This window comes from Cervus elaphus, chromosome 2 (assembly GCF_910594005.1).
Source record: "Cervus elaphus chromosome 2, mCerEla1.1, whole genome shotgun sequence".
Classification (NCBI taxonomy): domain Eukaryota; kingdom Metazoa; phylum Chordata; class Mammalia; order Artiodactyla; family Cervidae; genus Cervus; species Cervus elaphus.
Window position 1 is genome coordinate 32212588 of NC_057816.1, and position 13547 is coordinate 32226134.

General features: G+C 39.9%; 1 protein-coding gene and 1 long non-coding RNA gene across 2 annotated transcripts in view; one reads left to right on the forward strand and one right to left on the reverse strand.

Annotated features, from left to right (window-relative positions):
* USP35 (ubiquitin specific peptidase 35) overlaps window positions 1-13547 on the forward strand; it is a 63614-nt gene that overhangs the window by 40804 nt on the left and 9263 nt on the right. The window lies entirely within an intron of this gene.
* Window positions 4501-7411, reverse strand: LOC122676420. The gene is made up of 3 exons (XR_006335582.1): window positions 7230-7411; window positions 6933-7120; window positions 4501-4749 (listed from the first exon to the last, which is right to left on the reverse strand). It is a non-coding gene; the product is annotated as an uncharacterized LOC122676420 (long non-coding RNA).

Below are 13547 nucleotides of genomic sequence, written 5' to 3' on the forward strand. Positions count from 1 at the left end.
ATGTTGGACCATGGTGTTAGTGTTTCTCTAAGGATGAGAAGATTGAAGAATTTGGGCTCGTGAAAGATAAAAAGCATTATCTGAAAGCATCTGACTATCTGAAGGCCTGTTTTGTCCCCTTTTCCCGGAGCACGGAGTGAGCGCCTGTTTTCTGATATCCACCCTGAATTGCTTTCAGGGAATGTTGAAGGTCAGCAGTGTCGTGGCCACGATTTAATCTTTGCAGAGGTGGTCTGCTGGTGCCAGTTTCCAGTCAGCAGGGCCCCTTCATGGCCACAGATCAGACTATGCCTTGGGGGCATTTTGTGGCCATCGTGTCCCATGGTGCTAGAAAGGCTCGTTCCCAGGTCTAGAGAGGATTTCATTGATAGGCCACTCAGTGTGCTGCCATTGGACTAGGCCCCATGAATACCAAAAAGTCTCCAGACCATACCTATCTTATTAGCCTCGTGGACCAGGAGAATATCCTCTCTTGTTGCTTCTTCCCATATCTGGAGTTACATTATTAAAACCATTGATTTCATAGGGAACTAAATATATCATTGTATCAGTAGCTCAGTCATATACTTGGTAATGTGAGAGACAACAATTTTCTGGAACAAGTGACATAGAAAATAATATAGCTAGCAGTTATTACTAAGGTCACAAGTAAGAATTTAAGCCAAGAACTATCATTGGGTCTATCTCCAGGTCATCTGACTTAGTTAAATAACTTAGTGTTAATCTTTTGAGTAAACTCCGGGAGTTGGTGATAGACAGGGAGGCCTGGTGTGCTGCAATTCATGGGGTAGCAAAGAGTTGGACACGACTGAGCGACTGAACTGAACTGAACTGAATCTTAGTATTAACTTAGTGTTAACCTCCTGGCTGTAGGTCATGGAGCATCTGATCTTTATCCAAAGATTGACTACTGATATAACAAACAAACTTAGAGTGTCCTTTTAACAACTTAATTAAATTTTAAACAATATAACAACAAGGAACTATATCTCAGAAATGAGTAACAAAACTGGAATTTAATGTTCATTGAAACATAAACATTTTTTTTTGTTTGTTTGTTTTTTGTTTTTTTTTCATAAACATTTTTCATTGTTAAGCACATTAACCCTGCATCCAGGGAAGGCTTTATCCCATCAAATAAACATGAGGTTTATCAGGGAGTAGAGAATAACCATGGAGAAGGCAATGGCACCCCACTCCAGTCCTCTTGCCTGGAAAATCCCATGGATGGAGGAGCCTGGTAGGCTGCAGTCCATGGGATCGCGAAGAGTCGGACACGACTGAGCAACTTCACTTTCACTTTTCACTTTCATGCATTGGAGGAGGAAATGGCAACCCACTCCAGTGTTCTTGCCTGGAGAATCCCAGGGACGGGGCAGCCTGGTGGGCTGCCGTCTGTGGGGTCACACAGAGTCGGACACGACTGAAGTGACTTAGAAGCAGCAGCAGAGAATAGCTAAGTGAATGTTTTGAATTTCCCATAGCCCCTGACTGTTTGATTTTACAGCTATTGCTTACCCATTTTATTATTTATTTATTTTTTTGCTTACCCATTTTAAACTCCCCAATTTAATTGCACTCATCTCACAAGCTAGCAAAGTAATGCTCAAAATTTTCCAAGCCAGGCTTCAACAGTACTTGAACTGTGAACTTCCAGATGTTCAAGCTGGATTTAGAAAAGGCAAAGGAACCAGAGATCAAATTGCTTAATATCCATTGGATCATCAAAAAAGCAAGAGAGTTCCAGAAAAACATTTACTTCTGCTTTATTGACACAGCCTTTGACTGTGTGGATCACAACAAACTGTGGAAAATTCTTAAAGAGATGGGAATACCAGATCACCTGACCTGCTTCCTGAGAAATCTGTATGCAGGTCAAGAAGCATTAGTTAGAACTGGACATGGAACAACAGATTGGTTCCAAATAGGAAAAGGAGTATGTCAAGGCTGTATATTGTCACCCTGCTTGTTTAACTCACATGCAGAGTACATCATGAGAAATGCCAGGCTGGATGAAGCACAAGCTGGAATAAAGATTGCCAAGAGAAATATCAATAACCTCAGATATGCCGATGACAGCAGCCTTATGGCAGAAAGTGAAGAAGAACTAAAGAGCCTCTTGATGAAAGTGAAAGAACAGAGTGAAAAAGTTGGCTTAAAATTCAGCATTCAGAAAACTAAGATCAAGGCATCCAGTCCCATCACTTCATGTCAAATAGATGGGGAAATAATGGAAACAGTGACAAACTTTATTTTTTTGGGCTACAAAATTACTGCAGATGGTGACTGCAGCCATGAAATTAAAAGACACTTGCTCCTTGGAAGGAAAGTTGTGAGCAACCTAGACAGCATATTAAAAAGCAGAGACATTACTTTGCCAACAAAGGTCTGTCTAGTCAAGGCTGTGGTTTTTCCAGTGGTCATGTATGGATGTGAGAGTTGGACCATAAGGAAAGCTCAGTGCCGAAGAATTGATGCTTTTGAACTGTGGTGTTGGGGAAGACTCTTGAGAGTCCCTTGGACTGCAAGGAGATCCAACCAGTCCATCCTAAAGGAGATAAGTCCTGGGTGTTCATTGGACGGACTGATTCTGAAGCTGAAACTCCAATACTTTGGCCACCTGATGTGAAGAACTGACTCTGGATGAGATGGTTGGATGGCATGAATTTAAGGAAGCTCTGGAAGTTGGTGATGGACAGGGAAGTCTGATGTGCTGCAGTCCATGGGGTTGCAAAGAGTCGGACACGACTGAACGACTGAACTGAACTGAATTTAGGAGTAGACTATTGCCATGTTTTAAGGACATCAGAATAGCAATAGTCTGACAGTGCTGGGAAAGCTTGAAGGCAGGAGAAGGGGATGACAGAGGATGAGACGGTAGGATGGCATCACTGACTCAATGGACATGAGTGTGAGGAAACTCCAGGAGATAGTGAAAGACAGGGAAACCTGGTGTGACGCAGTCCACGGGGTCGCAAAGAGTCGGACATGATGGAGTGACAGAACAACAGCAAAACAGAATGAGCTTTATCTTCAGTACTTTATCAGAGTACCATAATCTTCAGAGATCATGGTGAAATAATACTTATTTACTTTACCAAAGGGATAAGAGATTTTAAAAAATAAGATTTTAAAAACAAATATAAATAACTTAAAGGCAAAGAAATTCACAATCTGTAACCAAAGCTGCATTCTAAGAAAACTTTGTTTTCTTAACAAATTACAGTCTGGTACCATGTTACTGTTAATAACAAAATGTGTTTATCTTAGTCTTTTCTATAAATCTTGAAGAAGTAGCAGTATTTTTGCAAAGGCGTGTTTAAAATCTGATTATGTTACAGTTGACAAAGCAACCTGGTCATTGCTGGGACACATAACAGTTTCATATGACAAGTAGAATTTTAATTGACAACATTTTATCAGGACATATCAGGTCTTTATGAATTCCACATAATTTTAGGATATCTATATTAGTAAGTCAGCCATACAGTATAACCTGAGATTTATCACTCCTCCAACAATACTTCTCATGTAATTTAACATGTCAAATGAACCCAGGTAGTTTAATATCTCTCTTTGGGATGTCTCAGGGGCCCTCTAAAGCACCCCAAAGTCAGCTAGAAGTCAGAAGAACTTCATTATATGCAGAGTACATCATGAGAAACACTGGGCTGGATGAAGCACAAGCTGGAATCAAGATTGCTGGGGGAAATACCAATAACCTCAGACATGCAGATGACACCACCCTTATGGCAGAAAGTAAAGAAGAACTAAAGAGCCTCTTGATGAAAGTGAAAGAACAGAGTGAAAAAGTTGGCTTAAAGCTCAACATTCAGAAAACTAAGATCATGGCATCCGGTCCCATCACTTTATCGCAAATAGATGGGAAAACAGTGGAAACAGTGTCAAGACTTTATTTTTTTGGGCTCCAAAATCACTGCAGATGGTGACTGCAGCCATGAAATAAAAAGACACTTACGCCTTGGAAGGAAAGTTATGACCAACCTAGATAGCATATTGAAAAGCAGAGACATTACTTTGCCAACAAAGGTCTGTCTAGTCAGGGCTATGGTTTTTCCAGTGGTCATGTATGGATGTGAGAGTTGAACCATAAGGAAAGCTCAGTGCCGAAGAATTGATGCTTTTGAACTGTGGTGTTGGAGAAGACTCTTGAGAGTCCCTTGGACTGCAACGAGATCCAACTAGTCCATCCTAAAGGAAATCAGTCCTGAATGTTCATTGGAAGGACTGATGTTGAAGCTGAAACTCCAATACTTTGGCCACCTGATGCAAACAGCTGACTCATTTGAAAAAACCCTGATGCTGGGAAAGATTGAAGGCAGGAGGAGAAGGGGACAACAGAGGATGAGATGGTTGGGTGGCATCACCGACTCAATGGACTTGCGTTTGAGTAAACTCCGGGAGTTGGTGTAGGACAGGGAGGCCTGGCACGCTGCTGTCCATGGGGTCGCAGAGTCGGACACGACTGAGCGACTGAACTGAGAATTTAATTTTAGGAAGTTTTGCCAAAACTATCAAAAGGGTTTATAACACTCAGATAGGATCATATAAGTCACTGTGAAACAGTTATTTACTTAGCCAAAGTTACAAAAGATTTTGAAGATAAACATAGAACAGATCACTTTCAGAGGTAAAGAAATTTAAAATCCATTATCAAAGGCAGTTCAATGTCTCAAAACTTGTACTGTGCACAAAACTCTTTTCTTGGGGTCCACCTTCCATAAACCTCTGTTTAAAAAAAGAAAAATCACTTTGTTCATTTAGAAACAGATACCTGTAAGTCAGACCTTTTTTTCTTAATAAAATGTAATTTCATTTTTCATACTTTTTTTAAAACTAAAAACACACATCCTACTTTCCTTAAGCAACCCTGAACTGTCCTTTATATTAGCACTCTGTAACATAGTGAACATAAATACCAGTGATAATTTCTAAAAACATTTGCTTTCTTAGAGAGAAAATCTCAGGATGGTACCAAACATACTCATTAATAGTCCAGAATCTCTTTAGTTTCTCTGTAAGAGGAAGGTAGTGTTCCATAATTAATATTTTAAAATCTTGTTTTATTTGGAAATGACCTAGCTATTCAGTAAACTTTCATCACTTAGTTTAGCACAACTCTAGAAATTCAAGTTACTCCAACCTGGAGAGACTATTTTTAGACAGACATTCCTAAAGCATAATAAAGCATTCATAAATTAATAGAATTTACCTAAAAGCTCCTGTCTCATTTACATTTTTCTTTGTTTAAAAGTTTCTTCACTTGAGTTACTTTCCTTGTGGACAAATTTAGCTTACATTAAACCTAGGCACAATAAAAGTATTACACAGTGTTGATGACTCAAGACCTGTCTTAATTAGATTAGCAAATAAACATTAATGATAAGTTGTTTCAGTTGTGTCTGACTCTCTGTGACCCCATGAACTGTAGCCCACCAGGTTCCTCAGTTCATGGGATTCTTCAGGCAAGAATACTAGAGTGGATTGCCATTTCCTCTGCTAGGGGATCTTCCTGACCCAGGGATCGAACCCTTGTTTCTTATGTCTCCTGCATTGGCAGGCAGGTTCTTTATCACTAGAGCCACCTGGGAAGTCATAAAATATTTACTATTTCCCAATTCATGTCAACCTGAAATTCATTTAGGTTGATTTTCTCTTGTAATTGTTTGATTTGTAAGCGCTTACTTTTCTTTAAGTCAATTGAATTAGAACTCATTTGCAAATTAACCTCAGCAATATTATCCAAAATAAAGACACACTGAGCCATACATAAATCCAGACAGAAATCTCATAGTTTTCCGCTTGAGATTTAAAATGTCTCTTTGACCCCTCCTTTCTTTCTTGGCTTGAAGTTCTAATTTACCCAAGGCTGAGGTCTCAGGCAAAGTGGACATGCAAAGGTTAACTTCAAGTTTTCCCTGTGTGAGTGCTTAGTCACTCAGTTGTGTCTGAGTGGCAGGGTTTATTTAGCCCGCCAGGTTCCTCTGTCCATGGGATTCTCCAGGCAAGAATACTGGAGTGGGTTGCCATTCCCTTCTTCAGGGGATCTCCTGACCCAGGGATCGAACTCTGGTCTCCTGAATGGCAGGCAAATTCTTTACCGTCTGAGCCACCAAGCTATTCCCTAGGCAGTGCTTTTTAACAGGCTAGCTGTTTTTTAACTGCATATGCAAAAAGAACCAGTTTTGCCGTTTCAAAGAGAAAAAAAAAAATGATATTAACCAGTTTTCTCCAAAGTCTAAAATATATCATGGCCATCCTGTGTCCCAAAACAAAAAAAAAAAGTCACCTTTCTATAGTCACAGTTTTACAGCTGAAATATAGACCAAATAGTGCTAAAATTGACCGATAACAGGGGCAGAAGGGCTGATAAAAATCTTGATTTGTCCCCCTGGGGAAGTGGGGTCTTTGTTTGATCAGAAGAATCTGAAAGGGCAAAGAAACTTGCTAGAGTGGGGGAAGCTAGGCTCCTCATTCCCCTGTTAGGGGAAGCTAGAAGGGGATTATCTGATGGAGAGGGAGACAGTGAGTTGGGGAGGTATAAGTCCGCAATAAAGAAAGGAGAGAGGGCAGTGGGGACACGGTTAGAGCTGTGGGCGGGCGCAAGGGAGAGCCTACTTAAAAAGTGAAGATTTAATGCCAGATTTTTTTTAATGCCAGTATAATTTTGGCATTGTAGCATGAACAGTTGCCCTCACAAATCTCATAATCCTTTTTCCAGTTGTAACTTCTTAGACAATTTTAAGTCAGCTTCGTGTACCTTACAGTAGGCAGAGAAGAGGATCCAGCGTCTCACCCAGAGTGTCACATTCTTATCCTCCTTCTGTGTGAGCTGCAAACATTCAGTAACTGCTAAGGGTTTGGACCACTTTTTAAGATTGCAATTCTCACATAATCCAGTGAATACGTACCATTCATTAGCTAACGAGCAATAAGGTGAATCTTCCCATCTGGGAATAAAAGCTTCATCAACATTAATCTTTCTTCTTGAAGAGGGGTGTTTTGTCTCACAGATCCTACTCAGCACCAACTAGTGTCTTGCCAAAAGTTTTCACTTTCGTCTCAGGTTCAAAGGATTTGTTAACAAAATAAGCCACTCCTTATATACAAATAAATAATACAAATATTTATTAGAGAATTATCTAGCTTGGTTTCAATATACTAACATTAAAAGAAAAGAGAAATAGAAACAGCAGAGGATACATTACCAAATAGGCTTTTTGGGAAAAGGTCCCAGCTAGTGCATCCGCTCCATGGGTGAGACTTCAAAAATTGCAGTTCTGGGTTCCTGGTTTTAACCCCTGGATGCAAACTGATACCATCAATCTGTGAGCAAATTGCAGCTCTGGTTTCATGTTAATGCTGTTTTTTTTGTCCTGTGAAACTTGGAATGTTGTTAAGCCTGGGGCTTGGTTGACCAGTACCCCTCCAGAGGCTCAACAATTTCAGAATTTGTCTCCAATCTCATCTATGGTGCCTCAAATCTTGCATTCACTGCAGGCAGTCAGGGCACTCAAAGTCAGGGCAGTGTCCAAGCAGGTGAAAAGCTAGGTCCGAGGCCTGCTCTGCTTTGTCTCTGAAGCCTGAACAAGACTATTGATTTAATTTCCCTAAGAGCATTTTTTCACGTCCTACTGGCCATCTGTTTGTCTACTTTGGAGAAATGTCTGTTTTGGTCTTCTGCCTGTTTTTCTGTTGGGTTGTTTTTTTGGTTGTTGTTGAGTTGTATGAGCTATTTGTATATATTTTGGATATTAAGCCCTTGGTGGTCGCATTGTTTGCAAATATTTTCTTCCATTTTGTAGGTTATTATTTTCATTTTGTTTATTGTTTCCTTTGCTGTGCAAAAACTTTTAAGTTTGATTAGGTCTCATTTGATTTTGTTTTTATTTCTATGGCCTTGGGAGTCTGTCCTAAGGAAACATTGGTATGTTTTGTATTAGACAATGTTTTATGTTCTTTGTTTTGAAGTCTGTTTTGTCTGATAAGAGTATTGCCACTTCTGCTTTCTTTTCATTTCTATTTGCATGAAATAAATTTTCCCATCACCTCACTTTCAATCTTTGTGTGTCCTTTGCCCTAAAGTGGGTCACTTATAGGCAGCATATTGAAGGCTCTTGTTTTTTCATCCAACCTTCCATTCTGTGTCTTTTGATTGGAGTATATTTAGTCCATTGACATTCAAGATAATTATTTATAGATCTGTATTTTTCTTTTTTCTTTTTTTTGCCATTTTAAACCTTGTTTTCCTATTCATTTATTTGGCTGTGCTGGGTCTTTGTCATGGCATGCGCTTTTAGTTGTGGCATGTAAACTGTTAGCTGTGGATGTATGATTTATTTCCCTGATCAGGGATCGAACCCTGGCCCTCTGCATTGAGAGCATGGAATCTAAGCCACTGGACCACCAGGGAAGTCTCCCTGTTGATTTATATTTCTTCTTTGTCCCTTTCTTTTTCCTGCTGTGGTTTGATGATTTTCTTTTGTATTATAGTTCCCTTCTTTGTGTGTGGGTGTGAATGTATTGTATGTTTTTGATTTGTGGTTACCCTGGTTTTCAAGCACGTTCACCCCTTCCTATATACACTTGCCATAGACTGGTAGTCACACCCCCCCAGGTGTAGTCACACTGGATTCCAGCCCTTCAGTCTGTCCCACAGAGCCAGTCCCAGTCCTCTGCCCACTTCTGGTATCTGAAGCCTGAGTTCCAGCGCCCCGCCCTGCCGGCTCCAGTGGACTTGCATGTCAGGCTGGGGCGTGCCTGGTGGCGGCACTGACCGTCTGTGCAGCTCTTCCTCTGCTCCAGCTGCCACAAACAGGCTGCCGCGCTCTCCTCAGAGGCCGTGAAGTTCCCCTTCTATCCTGGCTGATCTCCTTGCCAGTGAGGAGGCTTCCCAGGTGGGAGAGGTCTTTCCTCCTCCATAGCTCCCGCCCCGTGCTAAACATCCCATCCCAATTCCTGTCTTGCTTGCTTGCTTTTTTTTTCCTACTCAGTTACATGGAGATTTTTTTTTTTTGCCTTTTTAGCAGTCTGAGGTCTTCTGCCAGTGTTCAGTAGATATTCTGTGAGAATCATTTCACGTACAGGTGTATTTGTGGCAGAAGGTGAACTTCATGTCCTACTACTCCAACATCTTGATCTCTCCCTGTGGTCAATACTTCTAATCCCATAGCGTTGTAGTGATATGATTCCAAGTTTTCTTAAATTTGCCAAGGCTTGCCTTGTGGCCCAGCATGTGGTCAATCCTGGAGAAGTTCCACCTGCACTTGAAAAAGAATTTGTATTTTGCTTTTAGATAGAATGCTCTATGAATATCAATTAAGTCCATTTTGTCTCATATATCATGCAAGGCCGTTATTTCTCTATTAATTTTCTGTTTGGATGATCTGTCCACTGATGAAAGTGTGTGGGAAGAGTTAGAGTCCCCTACTATTCTTGTACTACAGTTGGTTTCTCCTTTTATGGCTGTTAGCATTTGCCCTATATATTGAGGTGCTCCTGTGTTGGGCACACATATTTATAGTTGTTAGATCTTGGATTGATCCCTTGATCATTATGCAGTGTCCTTCTTTGTCTCTTATAACAGTCTTTATTTTGAAGTCTATTTTGTCTGATGAGCTACTCCAGCTTTCTTTTGATTTTTATTTGCATGGAATGCCTTTTTCCATCTCATTTTCAGTCGTATGTGTCCCTAGATCTGAAGTGAGTTTCTTGTAGACAGCATGTATATAGGACTCATTTTTGTATCCATTCAGCCAGTCTATGTCTTTTGGCTGGAGCATTTGATCCATTTACATTTATCAATATGAATGTTCTTATCGCCATTTTGTTGTTTTGACTTTGTTTTGTAGGTCTTTTCCCTTCCCATCTTCTTTGCTTTCTTCTCTTGTGATTTGTTGACAATCTTTAGTGTGGAGTTTGGATTCCTTTTTCTTTTTTTATGTGTGTATGTAGTGTAGATTTTTGGTTTGCAGTTATTATGAGGCTTTGGTATAGTAGTTTCTACGAGATTGTTTTTTAAGTTGCTAGTCTCTTAATTTCCCATGCATTTCCAATATGCTGCATTTCTACTCTCCTCTTCTTATGTTTGCTGGTCTTGATATCATATTTGTGAGTAGATGATTTCTTACCTTTTTGTATGTTTGCCTTTACCAATGAGCTGTCCCATTCATAAGTTTCTTGTTTCTAGTTGTAGCCTTTTCTGCCTAGAAAAATTCCTTTAACATTTGTTTTAAAGCTGGTTTGGTGGTGCTAAGTTCTCCTAGTTTTTGCTTGTCTCTAAAGCTTTTGATTTCTCTGTCAAATCTGAATGAGAGCCTTGCTGGGTACAGTATTCTTGGTTGTAGTTTTCTCCCTTTTATTACTGTAACTAAACCATACCACTCCCTTCTGGCCTGCAGAGTTTCTGCTGAAAAATCAGCTGATAAAGTTATGGGGATTCCATTTTATGTTATTTGTTACTTTCCCCTTGTTGCTTTTAATATTTTCTGTTTTCAATTTTTTGCAGTTTGATTAATATATGTCTCAGTGTGTTCCTCCTTGGGTTTATCCTGTAAGGGACTTTTTCCTTTCCCATTTTAGGGAAGTTTTCAGCTATTATCTTTTAAAATATTTTCTCAGGCCCTTTCTCTCTCTTCTCCTTCTGGGACCCTATAATGTTGTCCCAGAGGTTCATTTAGTGTATTTTCACTGCCCTAGAAATCCTCTGCTCTATCTGTTCATCCCCTTCCAACTCCTGGCAACCTTTTTACTGTTTTCATAGTTTTGCCTTTTTCAGAATCATACAACTGGAATCATATAGTATGTAGTCTTTGCAGATTGGGTTTTTTAACTTAGTAATATGCATTTAAAGTTCTTCTATTTCTTTTCGTGGCTTGAAAGCTCATTTCTTTTTAGTGCTGAAAAATATCCAGTGTCAGGATGTACCACAGTTCCATTTATCCATTAACCTGTTGAAGGATATAGGATATTTTGTTGCTTCAAAGTTGGCAGTTATGAATAAAGCTTGCATCAACATACTTGTGCAAGGTTTTGTGTGGACATAAGGTCTCACCTCCTTATCTATCCTTAGGGTAGATACCAAAGAGTATGATTACTGCATAGGATGGTGAGAATATATCTGGTTGTGTAAGAAACTGGAAAACTCTCTTCCAAAGTGGCTATACTATTTTACATTTCCACCAGCAATAAATGAGAATTCCTGTTGTTCCCTGTCCTTGCTAGCATTTGGTGTTGTCAGTGTTCAGGATTTTGGCCTTTCTTTTTTTTTTTAAAATTAGTACTTATTGGAATAGAGTTGCTTGCTAATGTTGTGTTAGTTCCTACTGTACAGCAGAATGAATCAACTATATGTATATACATACCCCCTCTTTTTTGGATTTCCTTCTCATACAGGTCACCACAGAGCACTGAGTAATGGCCCCTGAACTATACAATGGTGTCTAATTAGTTATCTGATTTATACATAGTGTCAATAGTGTATGGATTTTGGCCTTTCTAATAGGTGGTTGTTGTTCAGTGGCTCAGCCATGTCTGACTCTTTGTGACCCCATTTACTGCAGCACACAGTAAAGGTTTCCCTGTCCTTCACTGTCTCCCAGAATTTCCTCAAACTCATGTCCATTGAGTTGGTGATGCCATCCAACCATCTCATCCTCTGTCATTCCCTTCTCCTCCTGCCTGCAGTCTTTCCCAGCATCAGGATCTTTTCTAATGAGTCAGCTCTTTGCATCACATGGCGAAAGTATTGGAGCTTCAGCATCAGTCCTTCCAATGAATATTCAGGGTTGATTTCATTTAGGATTGGTGTGATTTCCTTGCTGTCCAAGGGACTCTCAAGAGTTCTCCAACACCACAGTTAGAAAGCATCAATTCTTCGGTGCTGAGCCTTCTTTGTGGTCCAACTCTCACATCTGTACATGACCACTTGGAAAACCATAATTTGACTATACAGACCTTTGTCAGCAAAGTAATGTCTCTGTTTTTTAATATGCTGTCTAGGTTTGTCATAGCTTGTCTTCCAAGGAGCAAACGTCTTTTAATTTCAAGGATGCAGTCACTGTCTGTGGTGATTTTGGAGCCCAAGAAAATAAAGTCTGTCAGTGTTTTCCATTGTTTCCCCAACTATTTGCCATGAAGTGATGGGACTGGATGCCATGATCTTGTTTTTTTGAATGCTGAGTTTTAAGCCAGCTTTTTTACTCTCTTCTTTCACCTTCATCAAGAAGCTCTTTTGTTATTATTTGCTTTCTGCCATAGGAGTGGTGTCATTTGCATATCTGAGGTTATTGATATTTTTCTTGGCAGTCTTCATTCCAGCTTATGCTTTATCCAGCCCAGCATTTCACATGGTGTAACTCTGAATAGAAGTTAAACAAGCAGGGTGACAATAAACAGCCTTGATGTACTTCTTTCCCAATTTTGAACCAGTCTGTTGTTCCATGTCCGGTTCTAACCATTGCTTCTTGACCTGTATGCACACAGGTTTCTCAGGAGGCAGGTAAGGTGGTCTGGTATTTCCATCTCTTTAAGAATTTTCCACAGTTTGTTGTGGTCCACACAGTCAAAGCCTTCATTGGCTAGGCTTTATTGTAGTCAGTGAATCAGAGGTAGATGTTTTTCTGGAATTCCCTTGCTTTCTGTATGATCCAGTGAATGTTGGCAATTTGATCTGTGGTTCCTCTGCCTTTTCTAAATCCATTTTGAACATCTGGAAGTTACATACTGTTGAAGCTTAGATTGGAGGATTTTTAGCATGACCTTGCTAGCATGTAAAATGGGTGCAGTTGTATGGTAGTTTGAACAATATTTGGCATTGCCTTTCTTTGAGATTGGAATGAAAACTGACCTTTTCCAGTCCTGTGGCCACTGCTGAGTTTTCCAAATTTGCTGGCATATTGAGTGTAGCACTTTCACAGCATCATCTTTTAGGATTTGAAATAGCTCAGCTGGAATTCCATCACCTCCACTAGCTTTGTTTGTAGTGATGCTTCCTAAGGCCCACTTGACTTCACATTTCAGGATGTCTGACTCTAGGTGAGTGATCACAGTATTGTGGTTATCCAGGTCATCAGGATCTTTTTTGTACAGTTCTTCTGTGTATTCTTGCCACCTCTTAATATCTTCTGCTTCTGTTACGTCTGTACCATTTCTGTCCTTTATTGTGCCCATCTTTGCATGAGCTGTTCCCTTGGTATCTCTACTTTTCTTGAAGAGATCTCTAGTCTTTCCCATTCTATTGTTTTCTTCCATTTCTTTGCACTGTTCATTTAAGAAGGCTTTCTTATCTCTCCTTGCTATTCTTTGGAACTCTGCATCCAGATGGGTATATCTTCCCTTTTCTCCCTTGCCTTTCACTTCTCCTCTTTTCTCAGCTATTTGTAAGGCCTCCTCAGACAACCATTTTGCCTTTTTGCATGTCTTTTTCTTGGGGATGGTTTTGATCACCACCTCTTGTACAATGCTAAACCTCTGTCCATAGTTCTTCAGGCACTCTGTCTATCAGATCTAATCCCTTGAATCTATTT